Below are 25,871 nucleotides of genomic sequence, written 5' to 3' on the forward strand. Positions count from 1 at the left end.
AATAATGATCGGTGTCAGATATGTGAGCAAAAAAATCAGATTTTTTTGTGCCAGTGTAAGTGCAGCCAAAGTGAAAGATTATAACACCAACATGTCAGAAAAAGAAAAAAAAAAACAGAATCACTGAATTTTGAAAAAGGATCACCCCCTTGTGTCAGTATTTTGTTAAACCACCTTTTGCATTAATTACAGCCTTTAGTCTGTTGGGATTTGTCTCTACTAAATTTGCACATCTAGACCTTGCAATATTTGCCCACTCTTCTTTGCAGAACTGCTCAAGTTCAGTTAAATTTGATGATGACCATTTGTGGACTGCAGTCTTCAAGTCAGTCCACAGATTTTCAGTGATGTTCAAGCCTGGGATCTGACTGACATGCAAGGACATTCACCTTTTTCTCCTCCAACCACTGTGTGGTCAGTTTTGCTGTGTGCTTTAGGTCATTGTAAAATTGGAAGGTAAACCTTCTTCTCATTGACAACTTTCTGGCAGAGGGCATCAGATTTTCCTCAAGAATTTGATGGTACAGTATTTTGCCCCATCCAGTCCCTGCTGCAGAGAATCACCCCATAACAGGATATCACCAGCTCCATGCTTTACTGTAGGAATGCTGTTATTTGGATGATGAGCTGTATTCGATTTCCACCAGTCATATTGTTTGGTGTTGAGGCCAAATAATTCCATTTTAGTCTGATCTGCCTCAGAATCTTCAAGGTGCGTTTTGGCAAAGCTCAGTCATGACTGCATGTGGCCTTTCTTGAGGACTGGCTTTTTTCTTGCAACCCTCCACCACATTTTTGGAGAATTTGTGATATTGTTGTCACATGCACACAGTGACCACTCTTTGTCATAAATTCCTGCAACTGCTTCAGAGTTCCTGTAGGTCTCTTGATCGCCTCTCTGACCAGTTTCCTCGGCTCTTTCATCCAGTTTCCCTTATCCAGGGAGTGTCTGTGTTGTACCAAATACCTTTCACTTCTTAATAATAGACTTCTCTTTGAATTTTTTTTGTATCCATCTCCTGACTTGTGCCTGTCCACAACTTTATCCCAGAGATCTTTTGACAGTGTCTTGCCACACATAGATTATTGTTTGCTTTCGTTGCACTACCAAGGCCTGAAATGCTCCAGGAAAGCTCTTTTCATGCTGAGCTAATCAAAATGACCACAGCTGATCACAGTTGAAAGTCAAATGGCTTTGTGTGCCATTGATAAGGTGATTAGCTACACCTGAATCACCAAGTACCAGGCTTTCAGCTAAATATTTTCTTTACTGTTTTATCAAAGGAAAAAAACACCTAAATCTTGCATGGCCTGAGGGTGAGTGAATTAACAGCAAATTTTCATTTTTGGGTAAACTATCCCCTTAAATAGGTTACCTCAGTCTAACATTATTATGAATTTCCCAGCCTATCTGAGATGGTTAGGATAGTCTGTTTTGATACAATAGTTTAATGGTGGTTTGAGGTACGTGTGAGCTAGTCTAGCTGGTCCCTTAGCTTGACAGTTGCCCTAAACCCCAATGAAACATCAAAATAGACCAGCACGGCCAGGCTGGGAGACCAGTTACCACCTTAGGTTGGCTTTGTCACCAGGACTGTATCCCAATCTATTCCATAGGCTCATCTTAAATTTTAAACAGTGTAGCCATGACAAATATCTGGCTGTGTGTTTAATTCTTTGTGTGATTCTGACCTAAGCAGATGGAATGAGAAGTGTGAACTGCATTGGCAATTGTATGCCAACACTTTTCTCTCTCTTTCTCTCCGGTGGATGGAACCTGCTGTGAGCATGTGCAGCCTTCAGCCGCAGCAGCTCTGAGTTAATGAGCCAAAACACCTAAAGCAAGTGCGTGTGTGTGTGTTTTTGGAAGGATAAATGTGGCATAGAGAGAAGAGTGTGTATGGATGTGGCAGAGAACGAGAGGAAAAAATAGTGTTTCTGTGTTTGTGAGTGTGTGTCATTGTGTGGGCACTTCTCTCACAGCACAGGTAGGACAGATGGAGACCTACACCAATTATCGTCTCGCCAGAACCGCTGAATTGCTTAAAGACCTTCACAGGCATAACGGAGGGAAAGCATGCAAGAGAACAATGACACATGAGAGCGGTTGTAAGGTCGTGACGGCATCATAGACCCATTGAGTACAGCTCAGCGTGATGCCATTAGAGCACCAACCTCCGTTTAACATTGAAAGAATACTGCGGTACAAGGCTTGATTTTATCAGCCACAGGGTTTATCTGCAGCCCAACTCCACGGGTGAAAAAAACATCAGTGCTGTTTCCACCAACACTTCACAGACCCCATACTGGGACCCCTACTGAAAATATTATTGGATCTTCACACCATGAAGTTTCTGTGTTTAAAAATGCACATAATACTCTCATTCTGCATGTCTTCTTTGTCTCATCCTGTGCATGCGACAAAAGATGCGAAAGATCCACGGGAAGGTAGATGTATTGCCCCCTAGAGGCCAAGTGTGAAGCGGGCCATCAGAAAGAGAAATTGACAAAAAGCAGTCGAGCAAATTATGTTATTTATTACATTTTTACAATAGAAGAGTGCTGTCTGTAAAAACAGGGCCAGGCAGTAATCATAGAGCGTTTTATTTACAAAAACAATGACTTTTTCATCACAGTTTCTCCTGTACTCTCTTTCTGTCCCCTTTTCTCGCTCTCCTTTCACTTTTTTATGTAAAACTTTTTTGCTGTGATTACAGGTAAAAGGGCCATGCATAATCGTCAAAAGCAATTATATTGTGGCAGGTCGTTCGCTTTAGACCTGTCATTACTCAATGCCAATTCCAGAGCGCCCCTGACAGCTGTGAGTAATGACAGGGAGAGAGACAAGGCTAGACTTTAAGATGTCCACCTTTTGAGACAGGGATGGAGGGGTTTGTGGCGATAGCTAGGAGGCGGTTAACAGTCGAGAAGATCTTAATGACAAACCATGAGGTGAGTGGTTTGAAATGTTATGAGTAAATCTGTGATCTGCGGTATAATGTGATGCAAGGCACTATCTGTTCCCCTGGTGTATTTATAGTAAAGCTGCTAGTTTAACTGTCAGTGTTACACATTTTAAGAGAACAGGTTTAGCCTGAACAATCTGCAATAACGTAGTTTAGTTTTGACATTAGTGCCTTGTCCCAGACATTTGTGCTACAGACATTTTTTTTTTCATGCACATTTTTTTTTTTACATTTTATTAGCATGTTGGTGTTTCTGTCCATGTTTTATGCAAAATCCCAAAATGTACATAAAATATATTGTTTGAAACCTGGCTATAAGGAACTGACTTGGCTGAGTGCGCAACCACATAGCAACACCCTGGCAATGTGTTTCGCATGCACAAGTGCTATTTTCTTCACAAAATGTAAAAATGTAGTGCATAATTGTATTGCATATTGGAACTCCATTGACGTATGTGTATATATGTATTAACTTTAATTAATTTAATTGTATTATACAATTTAATTGTATTCATTGGGGGAAGTCGTGGCCTAATGGTTAGAGAGTCGGACTCGTAACTTAAAGGTTGCAGGTTCAAGTCTCGTACCGGCAGGGATTGTAGGTGGGGGGAGTGAATGTACAGTGCTCTCTCCCACCTTCAATACCACGACTGAGGTGCCCTTGAGCAAGGCACCGAACCCCCAACTGCTCCCCGGGCGCCGCAGCATAAATGGCTGCCCACTGCTCCGGGTGTGTGTTCACGGTGTGTGTGTGTGTGTGTTCACTGCTGTGTGTGTGCACTTTGGATGGGTTAAACGCAGAGCACTAATTCCTAGTATGGGAAACCATACTTGGCCATATGTCACGTCACTTCGTCGTCAGTTATTTTATTTTTTAATAAATTATTTATTTTATTTTATGCTTAATACAATATTTATATTTATATTATTTATTTTATACTTTGTTTGTCAGTAGTGGAGAGAATATAATTTAAAAAGTAATTTTACAATTTAAAATAACTATTTTCTTTTTGAATGTATGTTAAAATGTCATTTATTCCTGTAATGGCAAAGCTGAATTTTCAGCATCATTACTCCAGTCCTCATAGTCACATGGTCCTTCGGAAATCATTCTAAAATGCTGATTTGATCAATGTTGAAAACAGTTGTGCAGCTTACCATGATACTTGTTTTTTCAGGATTTTTTGATGAGTAGAAAACTCAAAAGAATATCTTTTATTTGAAATAGTTTTTTTTTTTTGTAACAATGAATATTAAAAATGTTACTTTTGATTAGGTTTAGCTTAATGTGTCCTTACCGAATAAAAGTATTATCATACTAACCCCAAACTTTTAAATGGTAGTGTATATGCACAATGTGTTCTTTGAAAAACTGTTGAGGTTTAGGCCTCCAGTATAGGCCTCCAGTATATCCTGTTTTATATGTGATATGTGGCTTAGAGACAACTCTTTTAAGATCTTGAAACTTATGCAATTTTAGCAGCTCTAGTGATTGACTTATCACTGCCGCGAATGCATTTTGGATTTTTGTTGCTGCAAATGTCTTGCTAATCAGTTCAGTTTCATTTTAACTGCTTTTTATCACATGCTCAGGAGACCATTTCAGATCACAGAGACAGTTTTGTTACTGCGTTTTCAAGACAGCAGAATGTCCAAGTATTTGGTCGGTAGATACTGATATTTTTCCACAAAACTAAGCAGCATAACCCACGACTGTCCTGATATCTGTCTGCAGCTGCAAAGCAGAAAGGAGATTACGAGTGAACGATGCCGTTTTTTTTCCTCAATTAACTGGCCGGTTAATTAAATCACACCGGTAATGAGTACAGCCTCACAAAGACAAAGGAGGCCAGAGAGCAGAATAAATTTCATCTGACACTTTAATTGAGTTTCCTCGTGAATCAGATGTCATAGCAGCGATGGTTACTTTTTTATTTTGATTAAAAAATCTTGCAAGCTGGTGTTCAGAAAGCATGTAGCTGTTTTGTCCGTCATCCTTCTCGTATTACAGTCACCAGAACCTTGATATCACTGGCCTGTGCTGCCAGGCATAATTGACAGCTACAAATGACTCGGTTTAAGATATGACGGCAAACATGATGGCACATCCTTTCATTTTGAAAATCAATAACACTCTGCAGAGTCTGACTGAAGGAGAGCATAACGGCAAATTCATGTTCCTAAGCGTTCCCCTACGACCCTCAGATACACTGAGGTTACGAGGCGTTTTGTGGGAGCTGAAAGGAACACCGGGTTTCAGTAAGTGCTATATAATACTCTGCCAGCTTGGCCGTTTAGAAAGGGAGCAGGGCCAACAAATGTGGCCATGGCTTTGCTAATGGTCCCCCTGTGTCCGTGTGGATATCACTGAGCGTTTATCAGTAACAGACACCCTTCGGGCCGCTTCTTATCTTCTCCCAAAGGGATGATCGGATCCTCCAAACTCTCGCTTTTGTCCTGATCTTTTAAATGCCACATCCCTCAACTGATTTCTGCACATCTGCTTTCATATTGTGCCCCATAAGTCATCTCTTAATAATGCCTGTTCTGTTCTTTTTTCTAGGTATTAGGTCTATTATTATATTTCTTTTTATTTACTTATTTAATTAATTATTATTTATTATAAGACATCAACAAGGGTACATTTATTTGATCAAATATACAGTAAATAATTTTACATTTATTTTATACTTTGATTTGTCTTTGGATGGATAGATACTATTAAATACTTACTATCGATCTATCTATCTATCGTCTTAAAAGCAGTTTCCATCTATAATCATTTCAGATTTTGATTTAAATTTTTTCAATTTTGTCCATTTGTCCAATTGTATCTCTTAGTCTTTGATATTTCTGAGTTAAGCCAGATTTTAGTAATTTGTTTCAAAACTGTTATTCTGATCACTGTAAAAGTATACTGTTCTATTTCATTCCTTAAAGAACTCAATCTTGGTCCTTTTTTACATCTTGCTACTGTACCTCTATGCCCATCTGACTGAATGCAGCGTGATGCTCGTGTGATGTCAGATCGGGGTCTGATTAGATCCCACAGAGCATTTCGGCTGGCGGCCCGTCTCAGCCTTTGGCACGCTGCGGCCCACAGCAGCGCTGCTGAATGGATTGATCTGTGCCCAGTTGAGCTGGGTCGAGATTGCACAGGGGGAAGAAAGTATTCAGGCGTTAAGGTGGCAGAGGTCATTTCCGAACCTCCCTCCCAGATCAGATCCTTCTGCTTATTCACCTACTGTATGACTCCCAGAACCAGCAGCTATGTGGTACTTTCTGCATGGAGAAGTTGAGGGATGGGAGTAGGACTGCAATACCTGACTGGTAAAAAATTATCAACAACTAATTTCATTATTGATTAGTCGGTTCCTGGCACTTTTAATGAAGAACTGTTGTAGAATACTTCCCTTTAAAGTAGTGAAAAACATTTATTTGAATGAAAAATGTTCAGTAACACTTTAGTATAGGGCCCAGTTCTCACTATTAACTAGTTTCTTATTACCTATTATGAAGATATTGGCTGTTTATTAGTACTGATAAAGCACATATTCTGCATGACCATATTCTACATCCCTAATCTTACCCAATACCTAAACTTAACAACTACCTTACTAACTATTAATAAGCAGCAAATTAGGAGTTTATTGAGGCAAAGTCTTAATTAATGGTTTGTTAATATCGAGAATTGGACCTTACAATAAAGTGTGACCAAATGTTTATTTACATTTTATGGTTGTATTCTTATAATGTGAGGATTTCTTTTTTTTACATCCTAACAGCAGTTGAGTGATTAAATGTTGCTGCCAGCGTTACATTTCAAGTACTTCATAAACAAACACACCACAACAGAAAAGAATCTCAATTACTTGGATCAAAACCATGTTTAGTGTTACATTAACATCAAATATAGGCTTTAAAATAACCATAATTTAAACGAAGTCCTATATTCAAAGCAAAGTACACTCTTAAAAATAAAAGTGCTTCAAAAGGTTCTTCAAGCGATGCCATAGAAGAACCATTTTTGGTTCTACAAAGAACCATTCAGTCAAAGGTTCTTTAAAGAACCATCTCTTTCTTACCTTTTTATAATCTGAAGAACCTTCTTTCGCCACAAAGAACCTTTTGTGAAACAGAAAGGTTCTTCAGATGTTAAAGGTTCTTTCTGGAACCATTTAGACAAAAAGGTTCTTCTATGGCATCATGAAGCAACTTTATTTTTAAGAGTGTAATTGCACTAATGAAAAATAAAGTTATGTGCAGCCATGCAGGGATGTAAGAACCAGGGGGTGTCAGCCTGACTCATGAATATTAATTAGGTGATGAAACATTTGCCATAGTTGTATTTGATTTGTTGAAAAGCTAATAAGGGGCGCTAGCCAAATTAGGATGATCGCTTACAGATTCACCTTCATTCAATCGATTGGATGCTGATGCAGCTTGGTCTTAAAGCGATAGACACAAGTTTACCCTATTGTTGTTCCAAACCTGTATGACTTTCTTTTCTTCTGTGGAGCACAAAAGAAAAAAATTTGAATGTGAAGAACTGTTTTTCATCCATCACATCCAAGCCATCTCCATCTCCTTTTTGAACTTTTGCCATCTGGTCGGCGTTACAGAGCACCGAATACCAGGACAGCCAGGCACAAGAACAGTTTCTTTCCCCAGGCAATCTACCTCATGAACAGTTAATGTTCTCCCATTGTGCAATTAAAGTACAGTATGTGCAATAACCTTATACTTATTTATCACCCTAAACCCTAGTACATCCCTACAACTTATTTTATTTTATTATATTCCTATTCCATCTATAGCACACCTGTACATACAATTTATTCTTTTTTTTGTGGTTTATATTTATGCATGTGTATTTTATGCACATCTCACTTTTATTATCTGTGTGTTGTTGTTGTCTCAGTGTACTGGAAGCTTGTGACACTATAACAAATTCCTTGTATGTGCAAACATACTTGGCAATAAAGCTCTTTCTGATTCTGATTCTGATTCTGATTCTGATTTCTCCATACAATGAAAGTCAGTGGGGACCCCCAATGGACTAAAATAGTTCTTCAAAATACTGTTTGTTCTTTTGTGTTCCACAGAAGAAAGAAAGTCATACAGATTTGGAACGACAAGTGGGTGAGTAAATGTTGACAGAATTATAATTTTTTTGGGTAAACTATTCCTTTAAAGACCGTTATTTTACACTGTTATGCACTTGCTGGGCAAAAGAAAATCCTTAAAATATGATCATTGCCCAAATTGTAGTAGGACAAAGTTCAAAGTCTAAAAGCAGGAGGCATACGTTCCCCTAAGTGCTCAGTTGCTATGCCCTTAGTTGCAGCTCTTGATGAGAGAGGCCTTGCCTTTCTTGTGATTCATGAGATAAATGCTTTGCTGTAAAAGTCGTGCTAGATCATTTTTCATCCACGCTCTGGTTCGCACTCTCATTTTCCCTCTTCTTCAGCAGTCTGCTTTCCATCTTTCTGTATTTTCGTGATCAGTGTGCCTGTGTGACTATGATTGAGGAAGCAGTAGCTTGTGTCTTTGAGAAATTGCCTGGGCTCGCTGAAGAGGCCGTAAATGAGCCTCCTGTGTGTCTTTTCAGAAGGCCCTGTAATCAGACCGTGTTCGTATAGAATGGCTGGCACAGTGCTTTTGACTGGACGAGAGAGAAACAGTAATAGTCTACACAATGAGTTCGGTGAATGGATGCTCAAACTGCGAATGTGTGTGACTCTCATATGCTCACTGACTGGGACGATTAACCGATTACCCAGCTCCGAGCATCTCTTGCCCTGTCTATTGAAAACCCCCTCTGCTTAGCTGTCTTTACTTGACAGCAATTCAGTATTGTCACACATGCTCCTGTAAAAACTCAGTCAGTCAATGAGAGTTTACATGAAAAATTACAATTCTGTCATCATTTGCTCACCCTCACGTCATTCCAAACCTGTATGACTCCCATGATATTTCTCCCATTTTGAAGAATGTGTTGTTCATTCAGACGAGTTCAAATATAGTGCACAGACTCTTATTGACCACTTTAATGATAATTTTACATTCTTTTTGGTCGATCCTCATTAGCTGTATTTGCATCTGGAAAAACCATTTGAAAATATTAAAATATTTTTGTGTTGAGTTATCCTGATTTGGAATGACATTTAAGAGTGACCATACTGAGTCATTGAGAACTGAGTCAGATTTTGTAAGTGAATAATTTCAACTGATTTTGTGAACTGGATCAGATGGTTCATTAAGAGACTGATTCAGAAGAATCATTCAGTTGCACAGATAAAACAAAAATCATGCAGATTTGGAATGAGGGTGAATAAATGATGACAGAAATGCCATTTTTAGAGTGAACTATACCTTTAAAGGCTTTTATGCCCAGTGGAAGATCTCAGTGGCACCTCAACTACCATCATTCTCTTTAGGTGAGGATGCATGTCTGCAGTTCTCAACAGCTACAGTATCTTGTTGTATTATGTACAACTACTCCAGGAATTTATTGCAGTGTGTTTGTATAAGGAATAGTGAGACCTGTTCACTCAAGCCTATGAGCCATTTGTCCCACTAGCTTGTCAAGGTCACATTTGAAAAGCACAGTGTTTGCCTTATATTTGCACATGAGTCATATTCATATGAGCTTCTCACATGGCACATGCATATTCTATAACTGCAGGCGAATGCTCTCAAATGCATGCTGGGATCTTTCACACTTCAAGTTTGCCTGCAGCCTACACAGAATTCTAAGCACTGGTTCTTTGATGAATGACAATACTCTTTGATGTTTTTACATTTACAGTATTTTAAGCATAATATTAGCTTGAGCAAACATAAGTTTTCTGTCATAACATTAGTTGCAAAAACCGCCCTTTTCTCTTTCAGTTCTGATGTAGAGTGTGTTTGGCTATAAAAATGGAAATGAAAAACAAACCTTCAACCCTTGGCAAATCGGCTTTTTAATGTTTCATTTTGCATCATTTGCACACCAATAAAAAAACAAATTTGCACAGAAAGATGTTTTGCTGGACTGATTTATGTTTTTTTATATAATTTTTTGAAAGACCCCATGGAGTCAAAATTGAAGTAAAGTATAAATATTACAGGGGTGGGGTTGGGGGTTTGTCTGTATATCAATTTAACTATTTTATTAGCTGCAAGTGTATTACATGTATAAATGCCACCTGCCTCTGACTTGAAGATGTAGAAGATCATGGTTAGTTGGTGTGCTGTGTGCGCTAATGCTTAGTAGTTTTATCATTTGGTAAAAGGTTGAAATGCATTCATTTTGAAAGTGTTTTCATGTGAAAAACTATGCATGTCAAAACATTTCATGGTTTCAACCAATTCATTATATTTATTTGCAGTCCTTCTCTTTTCCACATCTCAGCTCTTTTTTTCGCTCTTTCAGTCATTCTGGCTTCATTCATTCTTTCTCTTTTGGCTTCAGACTCTCAGAAAGGGGTGATTTGATTGATTCATTCTATGTAACTATTTTCAGAAATCATATCTGTTGTTTGATTTTTTTAAGCATCCTTTTCAACAATGCAGCAAATGTAAAAAAAACAATAATAGTTAGTATTCATGTCTTCTTGCAGCAACGTATTTAGGTCAGCAACCTTTTCCTCTTTCTCATTTGTTCATTTTTTGGTATTTTAATTACCTAATTTGCATGATTTCCTCTTGTTGTCTGGCTTTGTGTTATTTTGCTCAACTGATTTCACCATAGAAACAGTAATTGGATTGCGTTCTGCTGGTCGGTTCTGGCATAGCGATCTGGTTTCAATGAAGCGGTACATAACTAGAAATTGTACTGTATCAAGAAATTACACATTTCAAAACAACAAACTCTACAGAGTAAATCATATATTTAGCCAGCTTGTCAGACATGAACCATGAATGCATTTAGGAACCACATGTATGGATTTCTATATAGTGATTATTTGATTTTATAAATCAAATCTGAACCCAGTAACCAACGTCGGGCTCTCGTTTGTCTTGTTTATCCATAAAGATATTTCCTGCTGACGGTTTTTTGAAAAGGCCAATATTTCTCTATAAAAGGGTGCATTTTTTAAACACTTGCTCTTTTATTGAGAGTGCCACATTGTTGTGTGATTGCAGAGGCTGCTGAAAAGCCCTCACAATAACAGGCTGTCTGAATGCGAGTTTCATTTGTACCGATAATGCTGTGTTTACTGAGAGCTTCGGGTATGTGCGTGTGATAGTGCATAAGTATCTGCAAGATTATCACTCATGTGTATTGCTTGTTCTGGTGGTTTTAGAGAATTATGCATTTTGGTCCAATTCCCATCTCTTGTTAGTTGGCACATTCTGAATTATTATATAATTATAATTAAAAAATAAATTGAATGAACTCAATTGTCTGTAGCTCCAGGTTAGGTCATCAGAAGAATGTGCTAATAAATCTCTTCAATCTCTTCCCTTTTTTTTGGCAGCTTCTTCAGTTTCGAAGCCATGGTCCCAGAAAACCCGTAGCGACTCTCTCCGATCCTTTCTACTCTTTCATCCCTGGCTTCTTCCTCTTTTCTCAGATTTAAGTCTTTAAACTTTTTCATCTATGCAAGTTCTCCACTGAGAATCATAGCTTTAGGCTATTTACACTTCTTTTATCTGTTCAATGTCGTTCTCCTATTCCTGATTTTTATTACTGTATACTGACATAGATAGCAATTTAATTGACTACAATTGTCAGTTTTTTTTATATAGCCATCAAACACTAAAAGTGACAAAATTCAGACTGATTTCATTTTCTTTTTACACTGAGATTTTGAAAAGTGTCATATAATCATGTTTATAAAATTAATAATTTTGCCCTTAAATTCTAACTTAAGTCCTTGTAAAATACAGATAAACACTGGTGACTGCACATTTCTTCTGTGGAACACAAAAGAAAATATTTTAAGGAATGTTTTGAATAGTTTTTATAATGAAAGTCAATTGGGTCCAAAACAACAATGTGAAAAAAAATAATTAAATCACTGACACCTTAAAAAAAAATATATATATATATTATTTTGTGTTTCACAGATGAAAGTAAATCATACTTGTTTTGGAACAGCATGTATTTACATGTATTTAAGAAAGTGTTTGTTCTGATTAATATACGGTATGTCACTATTTATTCAACATTGGTGACGGTTACCAAATTGGCAACATCTTATAAAAGCAATAAGCCACGGAAACTCCCCTTAACTGCACACATAAAAATAAAGGTTCTTAATTGGCATTGATGGTTTCATGAAACATGTTACTTTCATTGCACAAAATGTTCTTTATAGTAAAAAAATATTATTATTAAAGTTATTAAAAAGGCAATTAAAAAGGTTAGAACTGTTCACCAAAATTCTTTTTCTATAGCATGAAACTTTATATTTAAAAGTGTACGGTATAAAGTTACTGTAATGTACAACTTGATTTTTACATTAAACTTTAAATTAATATTATCAAGTACTGTATATCATATGATTCTTTGTAGCCTAGTAATTAAAGGTCTGGGCTCTGAAAGGTTGTAGGTTCATACACCATAGAGGAGGGTGATCTGTGAAACATAACTATAGTGCATTTGAGCAAAGCACTTAACCCCATTTACTCCAGTGGGACGTCTCTGTAACTTAAGATGGTGATCGTGTGTGTGTGTGTGTGTGTGTGTTTGTGGGTAGCAATGGACCTGGTCATGTACCAGTATATAGCGATTCTTTTGCCAGTTTAGTTCCAATGGTTTATTTCTTTTATTTACAAAATCACTTCAAATCCTCCAAACAGGAATTCTGTGGAATAGCAATTATACTCAACCTGTGCAAAATTTTGAGCTAGTCATTTTTTTCTAAGTACTGCTGAGATACATTTAGCAGTATTGTGTGCTAGATAGTCTGTGAACACAAATAACTTATCAGAGATGTCCACGAGTCACGCCAAAACTGCATGTAGACACCAGTGAGGAGAAGGTTCAGTTTTAATAGTCTGTCTACAAAGTGTGTTACAGCAGTTAGTATGAAGGGAAAGGTCAGCTGCAAGACAACATCACCCACACCTTGCCAAGATTAGGTCACATCCCTAAATTGGATCTCTGAGTTGGTGAATGTAACTAGACAGGTTATGGGGTCACTGGAAACCCTGATGAAGCTGCTGGGAAGAGAAAAAAAGTATTGCCTTAAAAAGTTTTGTTCATGACCACTTAAGCATAAAATGTTATGTATTGTAGTTGATTCATAACATTTACCATTTATTTATACAATTCATGCTTAGGAAATTTATAGGATTAAAAAAGTGTAAATGCTTTCGTGTTTGCCAGAGATCATGAGGAATACTTACAGTAGGCATTTCCTGTTTTCCAATCCTTAAACTGTAATTAACTGAATTGAATGAATCTACATTTAATGGAGGTGGCTACCCGCTTTCTAATTCTGCTTTTTCCACCTTGTGCAGAGGTCTCCGGAGAGTGGATTGACTTGGGGTGAGTCCAGACGGAAATTCCATTATGCACAGAAATTGGATTTATTCAGTTTTGACCACTCAGTACCCATTCAAGCAGCTATCCCCTGCAGGCTGTGCCGGGACAGAGAAAGGAAGATTTCAGGATGTTTGGAGAGGAGTGAACAACTACAGCAATTAGAGAGAGAGGCTGATAAAGAGAAGAGGTGTTTGTGAGTGATTCTAGCATGCAAGGATGGTTTGTGATCAGCCAACACATCATATCAGGCAGGCATATCAGGTGTGTGTTTTGTCCCTACATCTTACCTAGATTTGGTCAATATTTCTTTGTTCACACTCGTTTGTCCTATTTCTACATAACCTTTGCCATCATCTGTCGCTCAGTTTAAGTTTAATTAATAATTCTATTAAATGTAATAAATGTTGAAATAAACTATCTATGATTAATAAATGCTATAGATGTCCATTTTTAGTTCATGTTAACTAATATAGTTAACTAATGTTAACAATTGAATCCTTATTGGAAGGTGTTTCCATGTAATCTTTAGCAAATTAAAAAATAATTTATTTTTCATAATAGAAATTGAAAAGTTGCATTTTCTAAATTGACTAGTAGATTTTTAAATTATGTTTCTAATATTTTATTTGTAATGTTTTAAAAATGTTTTTTATTTAATATTTCTAATTGTATTTATTTTATTTTATTTTATTTTATTTCTGCATCCCTGCTTATGTAGCCTACATGTGCTCTATTTAAACAGCTGGTTTTCTCCCATGTATTGAACAATGCTTTTGCTTTGTTACTGGCAGAAAAAAAAATCTTTATTGTTGAGCCCTGCTCATGATGGTCCATGATTTAGTTTAATCTAATTTATGAATGTAAAACCCTAAAAAAGCAAGTTGATTTGTGCACAGCAATCCACTTGAGAGCCACGTCTTAAATTTCATCGGCCTGATTTATTCCAGGGCTCTTTAAATGACGTCTCTCTGGGGAGTGAGAGCGAGATGACAAGAGAGGAGGGCGTGGATGTGAAGCTCTCTCGTTTGTCAAGCATATTGTCTAACACTCTGGCAGGCGGACAAGGCGCAGGCTGCTTAATTTGCTCAATGTTCATAATTTACTTATTCAGAATTTCAAATCAGCCAGAATGGGGTGACGGCCCTTTTCTCACTATCCCACTCGGGATCAAGGTTAGGTGATATCAGCGCTCAGTGTCAATGTCACCAGATGGCTGAGTCACAATCAGAAGATGAGAGCATTTGCTGAGTGAGAATTGTATTCATGCACTTATTCAAAGGAGATCCATGTCAAAATTTGCATACTACCCATTACAGTATGCAAGATTAGTGCACCCAAAAATAATAGTACCTCAAACGTCTTCTTGTTGTGATGAAAAAAGGTCTTTTTTTTAACTACAGTGTTTACATGAAAGCAAGTAAGCACATTTAGTATGCAGTATAATGTAAGTAAACAAAGTGGGACATAGCCACTAAGAGAGCGAGAGTTTATTATATCTTCTTGTGAATAGCGCCACGAATAAATTTGTGATTGTTCATCCACAGGAGAAAATGCCCTTTGCATTCATGTGCAGAAATATATTCTGCATTTCCACAATGCAAGAATGAAACCTGGGGGTGCTGAATGTATTCATATTGTACCGGTACAAACGAAATTGAAAAATCTGGCTTGAAATATTTTTTAAATATAATCTTACTGCGAGCAATGAAAGCACACAGGGAAATTGCGAAACACTGTATTGTTATTCTAAGTGTGACACAGCTATTGCGGGCTTGTTCAGTTGTGTTGTCTTTTGTGTTGATAAGCACCACATCTTACTGTGTTTCTCCATCATTGCCATTCCTCTCCCTCTCTCGCTCTCCCGCCTGTCACCCTGAGGGTGTTGAGTTTGGCAGTGTGGTGAATCTAGTGGAACTCTAAAGTTGACATACTCTCTTTTTCTGTCTCTCTGCTGCTCTGCTGTTCTTCTCTCCTTCTGTCTACCTGTCTACCACTCTTTTCTCTCTCTCAGTTCCAGCTGTGAGACAGTGAGCTGGAAGACAAACGTGTTGATGGGCAAATTCTCTCGCTCTATCTGTCTTTATATAGCAAGGTGATTCCATTAAAGCGAGCACACTTGCATCCATCAAAATGGCACAAACATACATACAAGATTGTTTAATATTTTGATAAAGACTCATAATGAATGTTAACTTTCCACAAATGTACTATGGTAACCTTAATTTTCAGCAAAATATTATTAGTTATTTAAAAAAAAAAAAGTTACTACAGTTATTTTTACTTGAGCAAGAACGTGTTAACTTGGTATTACCACCACTGTCAAAATAAAATAAAATAATACAACATTTTAACCTGTAGGTGGTCTGTCTGTCTGTCTCTATTGATTGATTGATCATGCAATACAAGTCTGTGGGGTCCAGTGTGGTTGTTTGCACCCCATTAACTTTTATTGTTTGGACTAACTGTTCTTAGAGCCTGACACAACAACCAGTGATGTGAGTTTAAGGCAGAAATTGCAGTAACTATGGTGTTTTGGTGGTTACCATGGTAATTGTCTGAAAGATCTGAACCTATACATACTTAATGTTGTGTGAGTTTGTATCCTTCGAATGTGACATTTGCTGTTTAAACGACGCCATTCTAGAGTTCTTTCAAACATAATAGCACTTTAAACATTTGGTCTTAGCTGTGGCCTCTGTCCTCTGCACTTTCTCGTATGGATATTCCAGTAAATTACCAATTAACGCTGTTATGCCAAGCCCACTATCACACAGCACACACTGGGGGCTTGTCAAAAGTAAATGACTTTATGTCCAATGCGGACGCTGATTAATGAGCTATGGAGAGAGCCTGAGGCTCTTCAGTTGAGTTTTTCTGTAAATGGCAGCTTGGAGAGCCTAGAAGAGGCGCACTGATGCAACTCCGGTAACAGAGCAAGCAGGTGTTTATTAAAGCCAGAGTCATTCACAGTCAATTACCCTTTCACTCAGAACAGTAGGGGACTGTTTGCTGAGAGCCTTGCCACCAAACACACATAAAAGCACTCGCGTGTACTTACAGACACAAAAAACACTACCCGTCCCCATTCACAGTATCTACACTCTAAAAAATGCTGGGTTGTTTCAACCCAACTTTGGGTCAAATATGGACTAACCCAACTTTTTGGTTAAAAATTTAATGTAAAAATTTAACCCAATGGTTGAGTTAGTCCATATTTGACCCAAAGTTGGGTTGAAACAGAGTGTATAGAAGTTTACTTGACTTGATATAATCGCTCATTTGGAACGGCCTGCAATGCTGTAAACACATGTTATGCAGACTTATGTTATGCAGATTAGGAACTTCAGAATATAATCATGAGTAAGATTTTTTTAAATAGATGAAATAAATAATAAAAAAAAATAATTAATAATTTTATTCAGCAAGAATGCATTCATGCATCAAAAGTGGCAGTAAAGAAATTGTATAATGTTACAAATTATTTCTATTTCAAATAAATGCTGTTTTTTAAACTTTCTATTCTTCAAAGAATTCTGAAAAAAATGTCTCACCATTTCAATAAAAATAATAAGCAGCACAACTGTTTTCAACATTGACAATGATAAGAAATGTTTCTTGATCAGCAAATAAACATATTAAAATGATTTCTGATGAATCATGTGACACTGATGACTGGAGTAATTTAGCTTTACATCACAGAAATAAATTACATCTTAAAATATATTAAAAATAGAAAACAGTTATTTTAAATTGTACAATATTACTGGTTCATTGTATTTTTGATAAATACAGTAAAAAATGTAGCCATGATGAGCATCTCTAAGACTAAGCAAGCTGGTCTTCAGCTATTAAATCTGGTTTCACATACTAACCAGCTAAAAAGTGCCCCAAACCCCCATAAATATGTGAATACTGTAAATGTATATATGTCAAAGTACATAGTAACTGTACTTTTCTTACCCAAATCCCCTCTACAACGATTTTTGTATGTACTGTATATTTAATAAATAACTATTGTTATCTTCATACAAAAATATATGGGATTTGGTCAGTATGGTAATTATGAACATAACCACTCAGACTGCACAAACACAAAGTGCAATTAAACTTTAAGTGCACTTGGGGTCTGTTTACATTAGTGACTTGATCAGACTGCTGCATGCACATTACATTTATAGCTGCTCAACCACATTTGCAGATATAAACTCATGTTCACATCTGCTGATGCCTCATGGCTCATTTATAATCTGCAGTTGAAGTTCTACAGCAGTTTAACGCCATGCAGCATTTTAGATCTGCACATGTTTACAGAACTTTTTGTTGTATTTTAAAGAACAGTTCAACCAATCATTTACTGACCCTCAAGTTGTTCCAAAGTCCTTCAGTATTCTTATGGGGCTTTTCTGATGCAACTTCACGAAACCATCAAGGTGTGTGGAAAGACAAATACTTGATGAACACAAAAACAATAAAGTATTTCTTCCATGCGTCATATTTGATCCTTTCATTTCCCTCCTTTCACAACTTGTGCTGGGTTTGTTTTTGTGTTCATAAAGTGTTCCAGTATAACCAACCGTAAGCTCTTAATGGAACAAAACCGATTTACAGTCGGTTACGAGATGCATTTCCCCATTTATTTCTCCATTGAAGGAAAAAACATTTGGGTTTGGAACGACATGAGGGTGAGTAAATGACGACAGAATTGTTTTATTTGTGAGTTAGTCCTCTAACTGATAATTCTGTAAACAGTGTAATAGCAACATGTATTTTTTCCAGACAAAAAACACAATTCTCTGCCTCATCAGACACAGTGTTTGGTTATTAAATCTTTTCAGGGGAACAATGGAAATAGTATGTTGCTAATATTGTTTATGATTCACTGGCCCAGCAACACCGCTCTCTCTCTCTCTCTCCCTCATTTACACAGCTGTTCTCTTTCTGCTGCATGTCTGCCCTCTACTGTTCAGACATCATAATTACAGTCACATTGATATTTCACACATCACCTTTGGATCATCAAGGGCATTTGAAAGAGAAAGAGTTGAGCAAACGGTTCATTCCTGAACTGTGCTCAAAACTGAAAGCTGAAAATTCAAGTTGGAATGAACAGAAAAAACAATAGGCTCTGGTACTCTGTTGCCCAGCTCCAGGTTGAGGAATCAGGTTTAGATTCAATCCAATTTCCTGGCCTATACCGTTTGTGAGCTACGCCGTTCAACTTTGATTGACTAGCACGAAATACAGAACAAGGAGGGAGTGATAAGACCACATTATTTGTTCTGTGAACCTGGGAATGTTTCAGCCAAGGGAAGTAAAACTGCAGCGCTTATGAGCAGGTGAAATTTGATTCATTTAAAAATGTAGTCTACACCTTTATTACCATCTGTAATAGATGCTTTCTCAATGGAGCACACAGTGTCTGGCTGAAAGTGTGTGTGTTGAGATGATGGCTGCTGTCTCTGAAGCAGAACAGAAGTAATCACATGGAGCTTTTCTGCTCACAGAGCTTCAGTAGCTTGTCTTGAATTCTCTCTTGCTCTCTCTCTTCAATCATGCTCTAGGTCTCTTCTTTCACAAGAGGCTGACCACACTGATGAGCTCTGATAGGAGATATCCCCCCGTGAGCTGAACCCAGAACTATCAGCATTGATGGAGACCATTGATCAGTGTCCCTAGGTAATGATTATAGTTCAATTATTGGGCTTGGTGACAAGTGTAATATTTATCACAATATATCGACCAGACGCATGATGTGCAATAGAAACGCATCGACTGAAAATCAGTGCAGTTTTATAGGTAGAAAGACTGATGTTGTGTTTGTGGTCTTCAGGCACTATACAGTCAAGAATAATCAGAATAGCTTTTTACTGCTAAATACTTTATTTACTCAAGTATTTCAAGTTTTCATTTTTGTACCTTGTTGGCTTGATTGAAATAAAATAGAAATAAAATATTTATATTAGAATTTTTTGTAATATTATATGATCGTTTAATGTTTTCATTAGTATAAATAAAATAGTATTATATATTATAATAAATATTATTATATTATAATAAATATTAATCTATTTTAATTAAAAACATTTAAATAAGTTCATTTAGATAAAATGATACAATTAATATTATAATAACAATGTATTTGTAATTTACTTTTTAAATGTACTATTTTAAAACAAAATAGCATAATAATATAAATAATATATTTTATACCTTTGTTTACAAATATTTAAATTAAATAAAAAATGATGACGATAATAATAGTAAGCTGCATGTAATGATAATGAAAATAATACTAACAATGTTCAATAAATAGTATTTGTATTATAATACATAATTCATTTTTATTTTATTTGTAAATATTTAAATGAATCATTTTTAATTTAAATAATGATAAACCATGTTAAAATTATATGCACAACAATGTATTTTAATTCACGTTTCAAAATTAAATGAAATAAACCACTATAATAATAATAATGTTTAAATATTTTTATTTTATTTATAATATTTAAATGGTAAAATATATTTAAATAAAATAAAATAATACTGTCAGTAATGATAATGAAAATATACTAACACTGTTCAATACATGTTACAAGAATTTTCTTCAAAAAATAGAATACAATAAAATAAATCTAGTTTGAACTGTCTAATTTGATCTATTTCCAGGGTTTTAAAAAACTGAAAGGTTTGTAGTTTGTAGTTCAATGCAATCTCCAAAAAGACTTTCCGAAAAGATTTGCCTTTGATATCTTGTGGTTTTGAAGGATACTAAACTAGAGCACTAGTCAAAGACACTCAATCAAAACTTCATAGCAGATACAGGATATCTCTCCATCACAGTCAGGACCAAAAGTATAAGAATAACTTTATTCCTCAAGAATAAAGTGTTTTATTGGGAAGCGTTTTCTAATGGAAGCCCTTTATTTTCAGCAAAGTCCTCTTATTTGTAAGTCTACAGGTGTGACCATGACCTGAGGATATTTCTCTGCTGGTGGTCTTTAGACAGGAGGAATATCCGTTGTTGTAAGAGGTTTTAGAGAGGCATACAGGATTACTGAGCAGGTTTGGGCTCAGAGCTCTCTATAGCCCTTATGTGTGTTCAGTCTGCAGGTCTCCTTCAAGCCGCAGAGCTTTAAAGCTTTTACAGTGGTCCTGCAGTGAGGTTCAAAGCACAGCCCTCTCTCTCCTCTGCCTCCTTCATTACTCTGCTTCTTCAGTTCTCCTCTCACCCACTCATTCTATCATTAATAACTGGGTATGACTCCTATGATGCAGGGCCTTTGAATAATGAATAAGCTTTCCTCAATAGGAAATTCCATCCTATTGTCTTGAGCGCTTGAAACAAAGGTGGAGATGAAAGGACAATGTTTCTGTGGGTAAATCTGAACTGGATTCAGTCTAGTTTGTCAGAAGAGATAGAAGAAAATCTGACATTAACAAATTTGGAAGAGCTTTAACTTCAATCCATTTTTGGAGTAGTTTTGTGGCATTGTTATTTTACAAACTTTATTGCTTAAATTAAATTTAAATTTTATTTTATTTTATTTTATTTTATTTTATTTTATTTTATTTTATTTTATTTTTATTTTATTTTAGAGGCATAAAAGCCCCCAAAAAACAACTTTAAATTTTTTTTAATAAATTTTACTTTTCCCGTCGTCGGTCAAAATATGCACTGATTTGTTTTATTCTGATTTCAGTAAGTAAAATATTGCAAATTCAGTTATAAATATGTGTCATTTTAACAGTTGGTGGGTGAATGTAAAAATGCTAATTGGATATCTTTGAGTTCGTACCATAAACACTGAAAATAGTTTTGATTTTAATGGTGAATACTGTAAAATACTGAAAATATATGTAAGCATAATTTTACATATTTTGTTACCATATTATTAATAAGTTAATATAATATATATTTATAATGATAAATATTATTAGATTTATTATTATTTATTTATATGTATTAATATTAATTAATATTATTAATAAGTTAGCATATAATTAATAAGTAAATATAATATATATTTATAATAATAAATAATGCAGTTTTTCAATTAATTAAACATTTTTCGAATTCAGTTGAGTGAAAAATATTCATAATTTTAACAGCTGGTTTGTGAATATAAAATGCTAATTGGTTAAGATTGAGTACCATAAAAAAAAATTTGATCGTAAATAAAATACTGTAAATATATCTAAACAAAAATGTTAGTTACCATATAATTTACCATTCAAATGTGTATTATATTTAACAAAATAATACATAAACCTTTACAGTAAAATATTGTTAAAGTGGTTTATTTTATCAAATAAAAGTTACCTCATATAATGTGTGGAGGAAATGTTCACAGAAGTAACACATCACATTTGTTTTACAGTGTTTGGTTTCAGTTTATTGGATTATTTTAGTGTTACCCTAATGGTGTTTTGTGTTGGCGTGGGTATAACTGTGCTCTGTCTCTACATATTTCAGCCACCGTTCTTGTCCATGACCTACTATAAAACCTAAAAATAAAATATATCTAATATTTTCATGCCTCATGTCTTTGGAAAACCACTGTACCCTTTGCGGGTAAGTCAGAATGCAGGGCGTTAAAATATCCGAAGTGATGCTTGCAAAACAAAGTGAAAAAGAAACAAAGAGACTTAAAGAGAGCCACAAAATGATGGCCTAGTTCAACATCTGACAGTATGAATCATCATGTGCCCTACTTCTATGCTGGATCCGTCTGCGAATCTGTCCTTTCCCCTCTGGGCTTCTTGTACACTGAGGACTCAACAGGGTTTCTGTCCCACTCACGACCTCAAAACAATACAAAGCAAAAATATGAATGAAGTGAAAGGTTGATTGATCGTTTTGTGGAATTTGGTGACAATTATGTGAGTTATTTAAGATCATGTTTTCTCCAGCTTGGCTGTGAGAGCAGTTTCAGGTGTCAAGACACATGAAAACGTGACCCTTAAACAATGAGAACAATGAAATTAGGTTAATCGTAGCCGTAAAGGCACCTGACAATGTACAGGTCAGGCATTAGTGCATTTGACAGGTCACAGTAAAATGATATTAGACTGTGATCAGATTTCATTTCACGTTTTGATACTAGTTTTGGAGTAGTGACACCCAAAAATCCCCTTTATTGAATGAATTTGCATGACCCACTTTAGTTAGGTGCCCATTTTCAGCATATAGATGACTTTTAAATATGTATTTTCTAACTTTACTACCTTTTACTCACACCTCTGGCACTTTATAAGTGTGCATAATAGTTTTAATTCAAATGCAAAAGGCCCAAATGCTATTTTCAGGCAATCTAATTCCATTTCCATTGCAGATGTCACGATTTTATGCTACTAAGTAAGAATCCACTCGAGAGGACAGTGATTTGTTCTTGTACCAGCAGCCTTTATTCAAATGAAGCATGCATTAATGGATGAATCACAAATATACATCTACTTTAAAGAGCTCAGCCTGCCATAGAAATGATAAAGATACAAAGTGCAAAGCCAAGAACAAAACTTCAGATCTAAAAATCAACGCTTTGCTGCTGTCTCCTTTGGCCCACTCTCATTCGAAATTGCTTTAATTTCCATTTCTTTATTTATGAAGTTGGACATTCAGAAGTAACGTCTCTAGGTTACGTATGTAACCATGGTTCCCCAAGGGAACGAGACGCTGCATCGAGATCGCTTTGGGAACGCCCCTGCGTGACCGTGTTCTGAAGCACGTGAAAAATCAGTCCAGTGGAACAGCGAGACATCACGAGCGGGGTGATGTGAGCGCCAGGAAGTATAAAAGCGCATCCAGCAGAGCGCAAGTTAGCTTCGATGAAGTAGCGCCTGGAGGGATGCAGGGAGTATGGCAAAGAGATGCAGCATCTCGTTCCCTCTGGGAACCATGGTTACATACGTAACCTAGAGATGTTCCCCTTCAGGAGCTCGAGCTGTGTCGAGATTGCTTTGGGAGCGAGAATACCCACTGCGCCATACTACCAAGTCCCTGCCTGTGTGTGTATCTTACGAGCACATCACGAAGAGAGAACTTGGGAACCTGGGGTAGATGCCATGTGTTCACGGTTTGTGTGTGTTCACTGCTGTGTGTGTGCACTTTGGATGGGCAAATGCAGAGCACTAATTCCGAGTATGGGTCACCATACTTGGCCACGTCACTTGACAAAAGTGTGCGGAGAGGACCAGCCCAGCACAAATGTCCTGCAAGGCCACACCCAAGTTGAAAGCCTTGGAGGCCGCCATACTCCTGGTCAAGTGCGCTCTGACCCCCATAGGAGACGGGAGGCCAGAGGACTCGTAAGCTAGTGAGATGGCCTCGACCACCCACCTACTCATGGTCTGCTTGGTCGCCGGAGATCCTTTCTTTGGCGGACCAAAACAAACAAACAGCTGATCTGCCTTTCGCCACGGGGCAGCTCTGTGTGCGTAAGCGTCCAGTGCTCGAAATGGACAGAGCAGATTAAGCCTTTTAGGTCTACTTCCTGGAACGGAGGAGGACAGAATGCCTGAAGTACTATGGGCCCTGGTGAAGAAGTGGGCACCTTAGGGACATACCCGGCCCTCGGGTCAAAGAAATTCCCTAACCATGCCTGGAGCAAATTCCAGGCACGAAACAGAAAGTGCCTGAAGATCCCCGATCCTTATTAGTGAGGAAATAGCGAGGAGAAAGATGGTCTTGAGCGTGAGCAACTTGACCGAAACTTCTTCTATGGGTTCAAAGGGGGCATTGCATAAGCCCTCCAGAACCACAGCCAGGTCCCATGAGGGCGGAGAATCGCTCCTGCAGAAACTCCAGAACTGTACCAACTGAGCAGTTGACTGGTTCCTGCAGTCGCTGTCCGCACCATGAAGCGAAAAGTTTCCACTTCAAGGCGTACTGTTTCCTAGTGGCGGGAGCTCTGAACTGGAGTATAGTCTCAACAACATCAGTTGAGAGACCAGATGCTAGGTACTGTGCCCCCTCAGGGGCCATGCCCACAGCTTCCATAACTCCAGGTGGGGGTGAAGAATGGCGCCCCCCACCTGAGAGAGGAGATCCCTCCTGATCGGAATCTCCAGCGGAGAGCCGTCGAGGAGGAACACCAAGTCCGAGAACCATACTCGGGCCGGCCAGAATGGGGCTACTAGCAACAGACGGACCCTATCCCGGCATACCCTCTCCAGAACTCCCGGGAGCAGAGCGATCGGGGGAAAAGCATACAGACGAAGCCTCGGCCACGTCTGCTCCATGGTATCCAGCCCCAGTGGAGCTAGATGCGTGAGGGAGAACCAGAGCGGACAGTGTGTCGTTTCCTGCGACGCAAATAGATCCACTTCCGCCTGGCCAAATTCCCTCCAAATGAGCTCCACCACCTCGGGGTGGAGCCTCGATCCCCCAGGCCTCAGCCCCTGTCTTGACAGGATATCTGCTCCCTGATTTAGATACCCAGGGATGTAAACTGCTCTTAGAGAGAGGAGCTTCCCCTGAGCCCACAGAAGGATCTGGCGCGCCAGCTTGTACAAGGGGCGCGAACGCAGACCCCCCTGCCGATTGATGTAGGAGACCACCGATGTGTTGTCTGTGCGGACAAGCACATGATGCCCCCTTAGGTCTGGAAGGAAGTGTGTCAGAGCTCGAAACACGGCCAGCATCTCCAGGCAGTTGATGTGCCAAAAGAGATGATGGCCTTCCCACAGACCCTGGGCAGAGCGTCCACTCATGACCGCTCCCCAGCCCGTTAGAGAGGCATCCGTCGTTAGCATTATGCGATGACAAGGAGCCCCTAACATCGGGGTTTAGTCTTAACCCCAGCTCTCTCATATGGGCGAGGACGACATCTCGATGCCGAGCCGCCATCTTCTCCGATTGAGCTGGTATTAACCAATCGTCGATTTAACTGAGTATGCGGATGCCCTGGAGTCGCAGAGGAGCCAGAGCAGCATCCACACACTTTGTGAAAGTGCAGGGTGAGAGTGACAGGTCGAAGGGAAGAACTCGATATTGGTATGCTTTGCCCGCGAAAGCAAACCTTAGGAACTTCCAGTGTTGAGGGAGAATGGAAACATGGAAATAAGCGTCTTTGAGATCTATCGTAACAAACCAGTCCCCGGACTGGATTTGAGATACTATCTGCTTGATAGCGACCATCCTGAACCAAAGCCATTTGATAGCGCGGTTCAGAAGACGGAGATCTAAGCTCGGACGCAACCCCCCATCCTTCTTCGGAACGATGAAGTAACAGCTGTAGAACCCGGACGCTCTCTCTCGAGGAGGAACACGTTCTATGGCTACTTCTTGTTCCATTACCAGAGCCTACTCGGGGCCCACTAGTGTGGGGATGACCCCGTTGAAACGAGGCGGACGAGAACCGAACTGGATTCTGTAACCTTACTCTACAATCTGCAGGACCCATTTTGAGATATTTGGTAGA

At 37.9% G+C, this 25,871-nt stretch overlaps 1 long non-coding RNA gene across 1 annotated transcript; it reads left to right on the plus strand.

Moving 5' to 3' along the window:
* The first annotated feature begins 1,282 nt into the window (after nucleotides 1–1,282).
* LOC107576854 (uncharacterized) lies at nucleotides 1,283–15,619 on the plus strand. The gene is made up of 4 exons (XR_001608130.1): nucleotides 1,283–1,317; nucleotides 13,425–13,452; nucleotides 13,544–13,710; nucleotides 15,461–15,619. It is a non-coding gene; the product is annotated as an uncharacterized lncRNA (long non-coding RNA).
* Nucleotides 15,620–25,871: the final 10,252 nt, after the last annotated feature.

The sequence above is a fragment of the Sinocyclocheilus grahami genome, unplaced genomic scaffold, assembly GCF_001515645.1.
Source record: "Sinocyclocheilus grahami isolate Dianchi unplaced genomic scaffold, SAMN03320097.WGS_v1.1 scaffold32.1, whole genome shotgun sequence".
NCBI lineage: Eukaryota > Metazoa > Chordata > Actinopteri > Cypriniformes > Cyprinidae > Sinocyclocheilus > Sinocyclocheilus grahami.